General features: G+C 43.4%; 1 protein-coding gene across 1 annotated transcript in view; it reads left to right on the top strand.

The window, feature by feature from the left end:
• Nucleotides 1-775: 775 nt before the first annotated feature.
• The window catches only part of SLC6A14 (solute carrier family 6 member 14), a 95,016-nt gene continuing 82,446 nt past the window's right edge, over nt 776-13,345 (top strand). The window contains exon 1 of the mRNA XM_033944144.1: nt 776-870. The gene's annotated coding sequence lies outside the window, so the exon portion shown is untranslated. The remainder of the gene's footprint in view (nt 871-13,345) is intronic.

Genomic DNA, 13,345 nt, shown 5'->3' on the forward strand with positions numbered 1-13,345 from the left:
GGCCAGGTTTTCTGGATATCCACAATGAACATGCATATGAGAGATTGGCATAGCAAGAAGGCAGTGCAGGCCAATCTCTCTCATGCATATTCATTGTGGATATCCAGAAAACCTGGCATGCCAGTAGAACTCGAGGACTGGACATGTGCAGCCCTGCTGTAGCAGATCACTTCATGCCACTTTTGTGCAGAAAGCTAACAAGTTTAACAAGGGAAAGAAACCTGAATATCTAGTTCCTTAAGGGAAACTGGGCTTTTTGCCTCTCTTTCTGGTATTTTTTGACCCCTGTTATGCTTATTCTTACTAAAGTGCATTAGGATATGAGTTGAAAAACCAGGTATAGCTAAAAGTCTCCTGCCAGAAATTGAGTCACCTGACAGCTCTGTACAAACAGCAAACAATTGGGCAGGGTTCTTTGTACACACAAACAGACTGTGATGGAAAAAAAAAATTGTCCTCGCTAAAATTCCACAATGAAATAAATCACCTCAGAATGGAAAAGGCAGCCGGGCATTTTGAAAGCATATAGATCAGTATGGGAGTCAGCTCTGTGGGTGTCTCCAATTCTCCAATACTTTATGTTGCACTTTACTAAATTTGGAGCAAATATCTTCTTGGTCCAAGGCAGCAGAGGAAAGCAAAAAAGCAATGCTTCTGTATCTCAATTACTGCTCCCGCCTTCCCTTGCAGCCTGTTGGCTGGCTGTACCTAACCAATGGGCTGCAGGAGGAAGAAGGAGCCGCTAGAGCCTACTGGACGGTTATGCCTGACTGATGGGCTGCAGGGGAAGTGACCTAGGATAGAAATGCGTTACTGCTTACAATTGCCAATGGGCAGGGGAAGAGCAGCAGATAGACACCTTAAAAAAAGGTAAAAAGAGAGGAATAGTGGGGTTAGGAAAGGGTTAAGGGAGAGAATGCTGCTGTGAAAGGCTAGAGGAGGCTGAAAGGCTTTTTGTCCAGTTTGTCTGTCATGACTAGATTGTAAACTGTTTCGAGCAGGACTATGTAAGTAGTAATAGTAGTAGAGACTTGGTGAGGGGGCAGAAGTAGAGCTATGGGGAGAAGAACTGAGGCGAATAGGAAAGGGTAAGGCCTGGGTACGGAGCTGTAGGGAAAAAAGAGGCTGAGTGATGGGACAGAGTTTACTGTTTGTATTATGTATTGAAATGGTGCTGTAGGAAAGAATAGAGGGGGCTATGAAGGGGTGACGGGAATTGAAAGGGGTTACAGGGGGAGAGAAAATGCTGTTATACAGGGATGATAGTGACAAAAATCAGCTGTAAAGGGTAATGAGGCTGATGGTGAGGACAGTGACCGGGAGCAGAGCTGTATAAATAGAAAAGAAACAGATACTAGCCTAGGGGTGGGCAACTCCAGTCCTTGAGGGCCAGAATCCAGTCGGGTTTTCAGAATTTCCTCAATGAATTTGCATTGAAAGCAGTGCATGCAAATAGATCTCATGCATTTTCATTGGGGAAATCCTGAAAACCCGACTAGATTCTTTCCCTCAAGGACCGGAATCCAGTTGGGTTTTTAGGATTTCCCCAATGAATTTGCATTGAAAGCAGTGCATGCAAATAGATCTCATGCATTTTCATTGGGGAAATCCTGAAAATCTGACTGGATTCCAGCCCTCGAGGACTGGAGATGCCTACCACTGTACTAGCCCTATTCAGTTAATCTCTTTTATTTGTCTATCTACTTGTCTATTACATCTGCAACGGTCTGCACCTCTGGCTGCAATAACAGCTTACTCTTTTGCGCCGTCTGGAGCTCCTGCAGCTTAAGCGCTTAAGACAGGGGTGTCCAATGTCGGTCCTCGAGGGCCGCAGTCCAGTCGGGTTTTCAGGATTTCCCCAATGAATATGCATTGAAAGTAGTGCATGCACATAGATCTCATGCATATTCATTGGGGAAATCCTGAAAACCCGACTGGACTGCGGCCCTCGAGGACCGACATTGGACACCCCTGGCTTAAGATGTCCCTTTCCGTTGGCTTCTCCCTTGCTCCAACTTAACCAATTCTCTGATTAATTCTTCACCCTAGTTCCTCAATTCTTGCTTGACTCTTTCCAGGCTTCCGGCCAACTTAGCAGCCTGTTGCTCTTCAGCAACTAACTGGGCTGTCATTTTGGAATTTTCTTGGAGCCACTTCCTTTCCGTACCTCTTTTAACTGAGCTAATTCTCTCTCTTTTTCATTTCTGCAACTTTTTTCCTCAGTTAACTCAGGCCTCACCGGTGTGTACTCCAGATGCCTGTCCTGCATCTGAGCTTCATAAGCCTGGTTGGTCTTCCTTAGGTTGAAAGTGGTAAATGCGATTGAAGGTATCGAAAGAAGACCAGGGTACTTTAGCCGCCAGCATTGTATAACTTGTCAGATTACATTGTCATTGTCCAGTTTTATTAATCCAATTGTTCAAAAATGTGATACCAATTATGTGGCGAGCCATAATAGCGCACACTAAACCACCGACCGCGCTAGCCGCTATTGCCTCCTCTTGAGCGGGCGGTAGTTTTCAGCCAGCATGGGGGTTAGTAAAAGGAGCCCTTAATCATTAATTTCCCAAAAATCTTACAAACAAAGATGTTTTCAATAATTTTCGGAAGTGCAGATAGGAGCCTGAGGTAGCAAACAAGATACGTAACTCGGAATCCTGACTGGCTGCCTGGAATGCAATCGTTCGATGTAAAATTATCTTGTATAGGCAGCCACTCACTGAAGGAAATACAAACATCGAAATAATCCGCAGCCAAAAATATATATAAATATATAAAGAATAATAAAGAAAACTTAGATCCCCTTTTACAAAGTTGTGATAGCAATTCTACTGTAATAAATACACTGAAGCCCATAGGAATTGAATGGGCTTTGGTGCAGTTACCACTGAAGAATTGTTCCCACGACTTTGTAAAAGGGGTCCTTAAAGGATAATAAACACCTGAAAAAAAGATATGTAATATGTTAAAAAAAGGAAAAAAAAATGATGGTGAGGGAAAAAATATGGCCCCCTTATATCAAGCTCGGTTAGGGTTTTTATTGCGGGTCACTGCGGTAAAAAGCTCCAGTGCTCATAGGAATTCTATAAGTATTGGAGCTTTTACCATGGTGGCCTGCGATTAAAAAAAACCCTAATGCAGCTTGATAAAAGGGGGCCTATATAAGAAATAAAGAAAAAAGGGGAAAAGGGGAAGGGAAAGGAGGGTTGTGTAAGAGAAAATGGGAAGGAGGAGAAAGGAGAGAGGGGAGAAGAGGAAGAAAAAGGAGGAGGAAATGTGATATTCAGACTTTGGCTTGTAATATGAAACGGCTTATGGAAAAGGAGAGGCAAATAATATAAATATCAGAATGATAAGGTTATCTTGATCAGTAGTATATGACCAGAAGGAACAAATTCCATGCCAAATTAATCATGGGTATAAGCTTTCCCTACAAATGAAAAACTATGTATGTTGAATGTGATTGCTGGTGAAAGTTTACTTTGTCTTAGTAATGAATAAGAATAATGGATCCTCATGAAAATGTGACCAGATTATCTCAATTCCACAACCAAAAGTAAACAAGAGGGGGGGTGGGGTGGGGGAGGAAAAATGCCAGGACACCATTTTGATGGGAGTGTAGCGAAGAGCATTATAGACTTTGCACTGAATAAACATTAGAAAGTTTTTTTCTGTAGAACTTAAGCGAACTTGGGGGTCTTTTTACTAAGGTGCGCTAACCAATTTAGCGCATAATAAAGATTAGCATGTGCTAAATGCTAACACGCCCATTATATTCTATTTAGCGCACACTAAATCGGTTAGCGCGCCTTAGTAAAAGGACCCCTTGATTTTTTTTTTTGCTTTTACAAATGCAAGCAACGGTCTAACTTAGCAGCTCAGATCTTGATTGAACTCCCTGAAGAAGCAGTGCCGAACTTCAAAACTCTGGCCATTGTTGGACGGTAAACCCAAATATTGACCTGAGCATTGACCTGCATGCTTTGCTGAAAGTTAAATTTTTGTTATGTTTTACATTTTTTTTATAAATTTTAAAGTCAGCTTTAAAGAATTTTCAGAACAGAAGGTCTTCTGCCGATGATTGAATGTTTTGAAGCCCGGTATTGTACCATGTGTAACACTGAAGGCTCCTTTTACTAAGGTACGCTAGCGTTTTTAGCATTCGCTTAAAATTAGCACACGCAAACCACGCGCTAAATGAAAAATACTAACGCAAGCTCTATGAAGGCATTAGCGTTTAGAGTGTGCTGCATTGTAGCGTGCTAAACGCAAGCTAAAACCGCTAGCACACCTTAATAAAAGGAGCCCTGAGGCTTTTTCCTTCTGCCTAATATAAATGCTACCTAGCTGATGACAAACAGATGGAGCATGACACACTGACTCAGGTAGTCTGTTCCAGGCATATGGTGCTGCAAGGGAGAAGGAATGTAGTCTGGAGTAGGCAGTAGAGGAGAAAGGTACAGGTAAGAGAGACTTGCACAACAGAGTTACTGGGAGGAGTATAGGGAGAGATGAGAGAGGAGTAATGTTGACTTGCTGAGGAGTGAATACCCTTCTACTTCAATAGGAGGAGTTTAAACTGTATGTGGAAATGGATAGGGAACCAATGAAGTGACTTGAGGAGAGGGGTGATGTGGGCATGTCAATTCTGGCAGAATATGTCATGCAGGCTGGTGGGAATCACCGGTGGCAGGAGGGAGAGTAGGCATCCCTCCTGCCAGGGGCTGTTGGGGGTTGATGGGGGGGATGTGGACCCAAGCAGATGGAGGTAGAGGGCATCCCTCCTGCCACCCTTCAATTTGGAGGTCTTTTTATTTTTATTTTTTATTTGTGTGTGTGTGGGTGTGTGCGTGTGTGTGTGTGGGGGGGGGGGAGGGGGTTCTGAGCTGTCAACCTTACTTTCCTGTAAGCGCTCAGGCACTGACCGGAAAGTAAGGCTATGACAGCTTAGACCCTGTTGGAAAATTTTGCCCGCAAATGTAGGACAACAAGGTTAGGGAATCATCCGGCGATGATAGAGAATCGCCTGGAGTGCTCATTTAAATATTAATGACCTAGTTGTAATACATTTGCATGGCAGACTCGGAGTCTGCCAGGAAGCTCGGAAAAGCCCACGGTGAGCCCTTTTTTATAATTGGCTGGTAGAATATTTCCACGCTAAACTGGCTGGAACTGGTTTAGTAGCCATCGCTGAAGGCAAGGTAGGATTTTGAGAATCTTCCCCCTGAACGGGAGATAATAGCTTTGTGTGTGAGTCATAAGAAAAAAAAAAAAAGTAACTGCACAGATCTACCAATGGATCAGAATGTTGCTCTGTGGATAAACATTAGCTTTGAAAAAAAAAAAATAATAATGTGCAAGGTATTTTTGTAATCCTAATGTTCATGCACAGAGCAATATTCTACTTCATACACAAATGAGGAGAAGAATGGCTTAATGGTTAGAGCTGCTGCCTTAGCACCCCAAGGTGGTGAGCTCAATCCCAGCCTATGCCCTTGACTCTGGGCAAGTCACTTCACACCTCATTGCCACAAGTACCATAGTCAGGCCAGGATTTTCAAAAACCCGCGACGGTCTGCTAACGCAGCCATTTTGATACCGAATCTAAAAACCCAAGAAATTCTTTAAAAATCACACATGCAAATAAGATTGGCGGACAGCAGAGAAGATTCCCTACATTTGCATGTGCCCATTTTTTAAATTTAGTGCAGCAGGAGAGAGTGGGCATCTCTCCTGCTGCAAGGGGGGCGTGATGTCACGGTCAGGATGTTAGGGAAGGGGTGTTGTGATGCAGCGCAGTGGGCATCTCTCCCACTTCATCACTACACAGGGTTTTCTAGCAGTCTCTGACACTGACCGGCACCCCTGGACCAGTCGCTATTTTTTTGTCGCCAAAAGCCGATTCCGCTTTTTGAAAATGGCTCAGCCTTTTTTAAGAATCCACCGGAGGGCTAATTTCAATGTTGAAGAGACCATTTGCATGTCAGTATCGGAAACTGCTAGAAACCTCGCTAAAGACGGAGATAATCCATTTTGATAAACCGTCACTAAACTGTGTACAGGCTAAACTGCTGAAACAGTTTAGCGACGGCGTTAAACTTTTGAGAATCTTGCCCTTAGATTTTGAGTCTCCTGGGACAGATAGGGAAAATACTTAAACATACCTGATTACTATTCAATGCATTGCAAACCACCCTGGGTTGAATCTCTTCATGAAAAACCAGTTGATAAACATCGATAAAAAATCGTGTGCACTGGCACTTTTTTCTTTGGACTTTCACACACTGAAGCTGCCCTTAACTCTGAAGCACTGTGCACACTGATTGGACAAGCTTTCCCTATTTTATGTTCAATTTTTTTTTTTTTTTTTTAATTTTTGCAATTTTCTAATTACAATCAAGCTTGAATAGATCAATATAACATAATAATAACTCATAAAATCAGGAAAAACAATTATTAGATATTTAGTCCACAATATTAGAGGAAATCAACAGGAAATTCAAATAGAATAAACAAAATACTGAGAAAGCGGCATAGCTCTGGGTACCTACAGCTGGTATAGCAAGCTAAACATTATCGGCCACAAGTGCTCCTCCTTCTCTTAATTCAATAAATTCTAACAGCTGTTTGGGTTCATAAAATAAGTAACTCTTGTTTTGATAGGTAATAAAACATTTTACAGGAAATTTTAAAGAGAATATTCCACCCAAAGCCAGGATTCTTGGCCTTAATGCAAAGAACTCCTTCCTCCACTTCTGGGATTTTTGAGCCATATCTGGAGCAGAGTCGGCAGCTGTGCTGAGGTGCAGGAAGGTCCCCCAATGACTCGTCTGTTGGCTTTGCTCCGGAAGAAGTAAGTTACGTCGGAGGGTGTGGACCCGGAAGACACAGTCATTGCGGGACCTTGCCGCAACTCCCTGCGTCTGCCGGGTCCACCCCCTACGACGTAACTTACTTCTTCCGGAGCAAAGCCAGCAGACGAGTCATCGCGGGACCTTTCAGCACGCGGCTGCTGACTCTGCTCCAGAGCATGTACGTTGGAGTGGGGTGGACCGGCAGCCGGCAGCTACAATCATCGCAGAAAAGGAGCAGGACTGCTGGAATGGAAGAGTGTTGGAGGGAGAGAAAGGGGGCAGGGTGCTATGGAAGGGTGGTGATGATGGAATTGATGTACAGGGAAAGGGGAGAGAGACATAAGGGGGAAGGATACTGGATGGAATTGGATTGGAGGGAAAGAAAGGGGGCAAATGCTGATTGAAGAGGGGTGGATGGAGAGAGAAAGGGCAAACATTGGATGGTAGTGGGGAGGGTAGGGGGTGAGCCTATGCTGGATGGAAGTGCGGATGGGAGAAATAAGGGAGCAAATGCAGGAAGGAAATGGGAGGAGAGAAAGAGGGGAGCAGATGATGAAAGTGGACAGAGAGAGGAGAAGGTACTAGATGGAAGGGGTAGAGAAAGAGGGCACATGATGGAAGGAGGGGATAAATAAAAGGAGGGCACATGAAGGGGGAAAAGGATTGAGAGGGATATACTGGAGGGGGTGAGGGAAAGAGGTGGTGAACTGTACATAGACAGTAAAAAAGGAAATTGATGAGAAGGTAGTAAGAATGTAATCTAGACGGATGCAGAAAAAAAATTGAAAAGAAAATGAGAGAAAAAAGGGAAGGGGATTGCAGAGGAGAGGTGTGGGAGAGGAGAGAGATGCCAGACCAATGGGGGTGAAAGGAGAGATGAAAGGGGGAGGCATACAGTTTCTGGAAGGGGCATAGAAGGAGAGAAGATGCCATATAGGGGCAGAGAGACGGCAGACAGTGGATGGAAGGAAGAGAGTAACAAGAAGATGAGGAAAGCAGAAACCAGAGAAGATAAAGGTAGAACAAAAATTTTCTATTTATTTATTGCTTTAGGAGACATGTGTCACTGTTTCTGTGGTGTTGCATTGTATGTAGAGTCTAGCTTCTTGCTGGTTCAATTTAACCTTTGTCTATGTATTTCTATTTTATCCCCCCTTTTACAAAACTGTGGAGCATTTTTTAGCGCCAGCCATGGTGGTAGCAGCTCTGATGCTCAGAATTCTGTGAGCATCAAAGCTGTTACCACCGTGGCTAAAATCCACACTACAGTTTTGTAAAAGGGGGAGGGATTAGTTTGTGATGACATATTCCATACTAGGCGAAGGTGTTTTCTGTGTTCTTTGAGTTCGAAAGACATGGTTTTCTGTTATGATTAACGGTATAGGATTGATCTGTACTAGTCTGGTTTGTTTAGTTTTACAATGGGTGTATTGATGTTGTACTGCTAACTGCAGTATGTAAGATGCTGCCTTTTCCTAGGTACTCATGTGTGACGTGGATTGTTACTAAAAATTATGTTTTTCGTACAGATGGGGGGGGGTCAAAAAATGATGGGCCCCGGGTGTCACATATGCTAGGTACGCCACTGACTGCATGCCACCGAATATTTCCTCATGAGTCTCATGGTAGAAGCCATGTGCTCAGCCATCAGTGTGCAAAATAGCATTTGTAAAGTTTGCAGGAATATAATGCTAATCTCACAATAAGCGCCATTAGCATTGCAGGCTTACTGACACAGTGCTGGCCAACTCAAGCAAGCTTGAGTATTGGGTACTGTTAGATGGCTGCATTCTGCTCAGCTGCTTAACCTCCCCCTTCCCTTTTTATTTTTCTTCTGGATGGTTTCATGTTGCAGCTATTAATCCTGCCCCTCACTCTCAGCCCCAGTTACTCTCTTCAGGTGCGTGTTTGGTTCTGTGCCCTCAGGCTAGGCTCACACTCTTCTGCTGGCGCAGAAACCTCTGGGTTAATGTGGCCCCACGCTGCCCCTATCCATAGGTGCTGAACTGGGTTTACAAGATATGGGACAAAGGTGGTGGGGAGGGAAGAAGGTAAAGAAGAATGTCTGACTTGCAAAATATCCACAGGGCGGGGGGGGGGGGGGGTGTCTTTTAAATGTTGTCAGATTCAGAGAAAATGGCTGAAATCACCCACTCCTTCTTAAAGATATAGCATTGCTGGTGAACCAGATTAAAGACTTTCACTGGCAATGTTTCATATCTCTGGCATAAACACTGTCACGATTCATGCAGCTATTTCCAGAAATATTTCCTATAATAAATCAAATCATCTTACTAGAAAAAAAAAAAAATCTGTTTATATATTTTCTGTTTTCCGTTTTTTTTTGTGGGTTTTTTTTAAAATTTGTAGATAAAGACTTGGTACAAGGAAGTAAGATGTACTGTGTGGTCTCGTGTACGTAAAAAGTAGTTTCCCAATGCTGGTTTTGCTTAAATGTGCTGTCTTGCAGTAGGAATTTCCAGAATGTCCTTAAGATGGATTGCAATGTTAAGTATCTAAGTGGTCTTATAGCATTTAAGAGTTTCCCAATAACTAACATTCTAAAATTCATGTTCAGCTATTCTTTCAACCAGCAGCTAGTTAAAGTAACACAGGGCTCCTTTTACTAAGGTGTGCTAAGGCTTTAACGCATGAATAGCACGCGCTACATTGCCACGTGCTAGACCTTAACGCCAGCATTGAGCTGGCGTTAGTTGTAGAAGCGTAGTGCGTGGTGTAGCGCACTGTAATTTCCTGCGTGCGCTAAAAACGCTGGCGCATCTTAAAAAAAGAAGCCCACAGTTATCTAGATTCTTGCAAAGTATTAACTATCCTATTTATTTTTAATCTATTGCTCTCTTTTTTTCTCTGATTGCAATGTCTCCTTTTTTATATATTAATAAATTGTGGATCTCATGTTCTGTGAGCTTTTCGGCACCATTTTGGATGTTGTAGCCCAAAGAATGAATCAGACAAGATTTCCTAAAGCAGGGGTGTCCAACCTTTTGGCTTCCAGCATGGGCCGCATTGGCCGAAAAAAATGTTTCTGGGGCCGCACAAATGTGCAAACGCTGCAGCAAGACAGAGGAGGGAGCTGGCAAGATGGTAAACACCCGGGGGCAGCAGAGGAAAACACTGCATCGCCCTCGACCGGGGCTGCACAAAATACTTCACAGGGCCACATGCGGCCCTTGGGCCACAGGTTGGACACCCCTGTCCTAAAGTAACACTGCTTGGTTTTCATTCAGGAGTGGCACAGAGGTTTAAAAATTTCAGTACAGTCTCTGCCTTGATATTTTGCCATTTTCTGCCTAGTGTACATGGGGAGTAGGGGGAAAGCAGGGGGAATTTCAGCAAGTCAGATTATACAACATATATTGGAATTCAGCCATGGTATTGCCATTGACATCACTACAACTTGTGTAAGTGTTAAGAGATTTTAATATTTTTTTGTAAGCATGAGGAGTAGCCAAATGCGTACTTATACCATGCTGTGATAGTCTTCTCTGTGCTGTAGAATTCCCTTTTACTGGACTAGGACAGTGTTTCCTTCATCAACCAGTGTTTCTTGGAGGTCTGCCATCTATTTTTGTTCTTCAGCCTTCAGGGGGAGACTTCATGAATTGTAGAAGAAGAACTTAATGATTTCATTTCTTTTAACATTTAACTCATCATCAAATATTTTTATCTCATGTTGCTCAAACAAAAAGTATCAGGCTATCCTTTTTCTAATCTAAAGTTTGTCCTAGCTTGTCTTGTTCACTAAAGACTAACTAGGACAAACACGTGGTGAACTTTTGACAGGGCTTGACATGGACTAGTGTAGACTGGAATTCTCTTTCAGTACTTAACAGCTTAGGCAGTGTCGGTCCATTACAGGGACAGAAGTAGTAGCTAGGAGTTTAAAAAAAAGGTCAGGGCTGCTTGGTGAAGCAGACACTGAAATACATCTGAAAAGGCAGAAAAAGGAGATAGCCTGAAGACCAGAAACTGATCAAATCGTGTTGATCCAGGCATTGTTTTCATTTACACCAGCAATACATGCAATAGCCAATTTCAAGATGGTCCAACTAAATTGGCTAATGAGCCAATGAGTGCCAATTGGTACCAATTTGAATTAGCGCACACATCTTGCTATGTGCTATCCTATAACAATGTGCACCCAAATTCCATAGCACACAACTCAAAAGAGGGTATGGTTACGAGAGGTACATAGGGGGGTCAGGGGCATTTCTAAAATTTGTGCACAGGTATGTGTGCATAGAAAACCAGGAATGGGCACTCAAATTGGGCATTAGAAATTAGTGCCTTTTATAGATTAGAATTGAACACCCATTGTCATGAATCTTGCCCAGTATATCTACCCAACTTGAAAGAACTTGTGTAGTTCAAGAACAGAAAATCTATTTTGTTTATTAAGGTGGTCCAAATAAATTAATTAACACATTTCATTTGTCCACAAGGCTAATTTTATTCCTTTATATAAAAATGAAAAACACAAATTTTTGCTGAAATCAAACATTGTTTAGGGGTCACTGTTTTTTTTTTTTTTTTTTTTTTTTAAATTACTGCTAAGCTTAACAGTATATTACAACTCTTGTGCACTCCACAAATGATCAACGGTCTATGACATAAGAGCCGCCTTTGATGCCTAAGGAAACTTATTTTGGTGGTTGAACAAATTGTTTCTGTTCTTCATCTTTTGTCAAAGCATCCTTGTATTTTTCAATGAGGCTTATCCCAAGTTCTGCTGCATCATTAACAACAGTCAGTTTGGATGCCCAATTCCAAAGTTCCTTGAAAACTAGATCATCAGTCCACTCTGTGGGATGTTTCTTCAGGAATATTTTTGCTTTTGTTGATCCTCTTTCAATCAAGACATAAAAAAAAAATGACTGTGTTCTCAGTGTTACAAGACTTTGAAAGGTTACAGGTTCTGTTTCATCTGTACACATGAGATGTTGCGGAATGTCTGGCAATGGTGGACACTTAATTTTTCACCATTCGTAGCTTTGTTTCTGGTGCGATTTTGTCATCAAAAAAGGCAAGTGTTGCTAGGTGCTTGAACAGAAAATATAGATATCTGGAAATGGCTGTGAGTGCCTTATTTGCAACAGTTTTATTCAGATATGTGTTGATAGTAGTCAGCAGTTCAACGTCATTGTATGGAGCCCTAATTTCCATTGGCTCATAGAAACACAGAATAATGATGGCAGATAAGGGCCATAGCCCATCAAGTCTGCCCATACTGCCACTGCTAACTCACACGTCAACTTATAGCTTTCCGGTAAAAGTTTTCCTTTATCATCGTGCTGAAAATTGGCCAGTCAAAGAACATCCAGTCCACAAGGCAGTCTAACAGTTGACAGGTGAGAGACTGACTTTCTGAGGAGCCAGTTTTTGAGTGCAGATCGCAAACTATACAACGGCAAACTAATTATGTGCAATCACCTACATACACAACACGCAAGCAGGAAGTGCATGCTGGGATGACCTCTAAATATTGTCTAACCAAGCTGAAATTTGACACGTAAGACATACCAAGTGGACAAAAATAAGTCTTGTGGAGACAAGATTTGACAAGGTTGATTTTTTTGAATACTGCCAAGGACCACCCTATTGTTTAAACCTGCATTGTTTATTTTACATCTTAAATCTTCTTGCATCAGTTGTATTATGGAATTATATAACAACATAACTTAGAATGGCACAAGATAGCTAAAATATTGTAAACAACTGAAGACTTAATTGTTCAAGTATTTTGAAGGGTAGCCAGACTCAGTTTTGTTAATAGGATCTTTGTAATGCCAGCTCGAACGGGCCGGCGTGGGAGCCCTGCTCCGCCCCCCCGTTCCCGCAGGAGGACACCATTTTAAAAAAAAGACCCGACGCCAGCACCACACAAGCCAGCTCGAACGGGCCGGCGTGGGAGCCCTGCTCCGCCCCCCCGTTCCCGCAGGAGGACACCATTTTAAAAAAAAGACCCGACGCCAGCACCACACAAGCCAGCTCGAACGGGCCGGCGTGGGAGCCCTGCTCCGCCCCCCCGTTCCCGCAGGAGGACACCATTTTAAAAAAAAGACCCGACGCCAGCACCACACAAGCCAGCTCGAACGGGCCGGCGTGGGAGCCCTGCTCCGCCCCCACGTTCCCGCAGGAGGACACCATTTTAAAAAAAAGACCCGACGCCAGCACCACACAAGCCAGCTCGAACGGGCCGGCGTGGGAGCCCTGCTCCGCCCCCCCCGTTCCCGCAGGAGGACACCATTTTAAAAAAAAGACCCGACGCCAGCACCACACAAGCCAGCTCGAATGGGCCGGCGTGGGAGCCCTGCTCCGCCCCCCCCGTTCCCGCAGGAGGACACCATTTTAAAAAAAAGACCCGACGCCAGCACCACACAAGCCAGCTCGAACGGGCCGGCGTGGGAGCCCTGCTCCGCCCCCCCGTTCCCGCAGGAGGACACCATTTTAAAAAAAAGACCCGACGCCAG

Source organism: Geotrypetes seraphini, chromosome 5, assembly GCF_902459505.1.
Source record: "Geotrypetes seraphini chromosome 5, aGeoSer1.1, whole genome shotgun sequence".
NCBI lineage: Eukaryota > Metazoa > Chordata > Amphibia > Gymnophiona > Dermophiidae > Geotrypetes > Geotrypetes seraphini.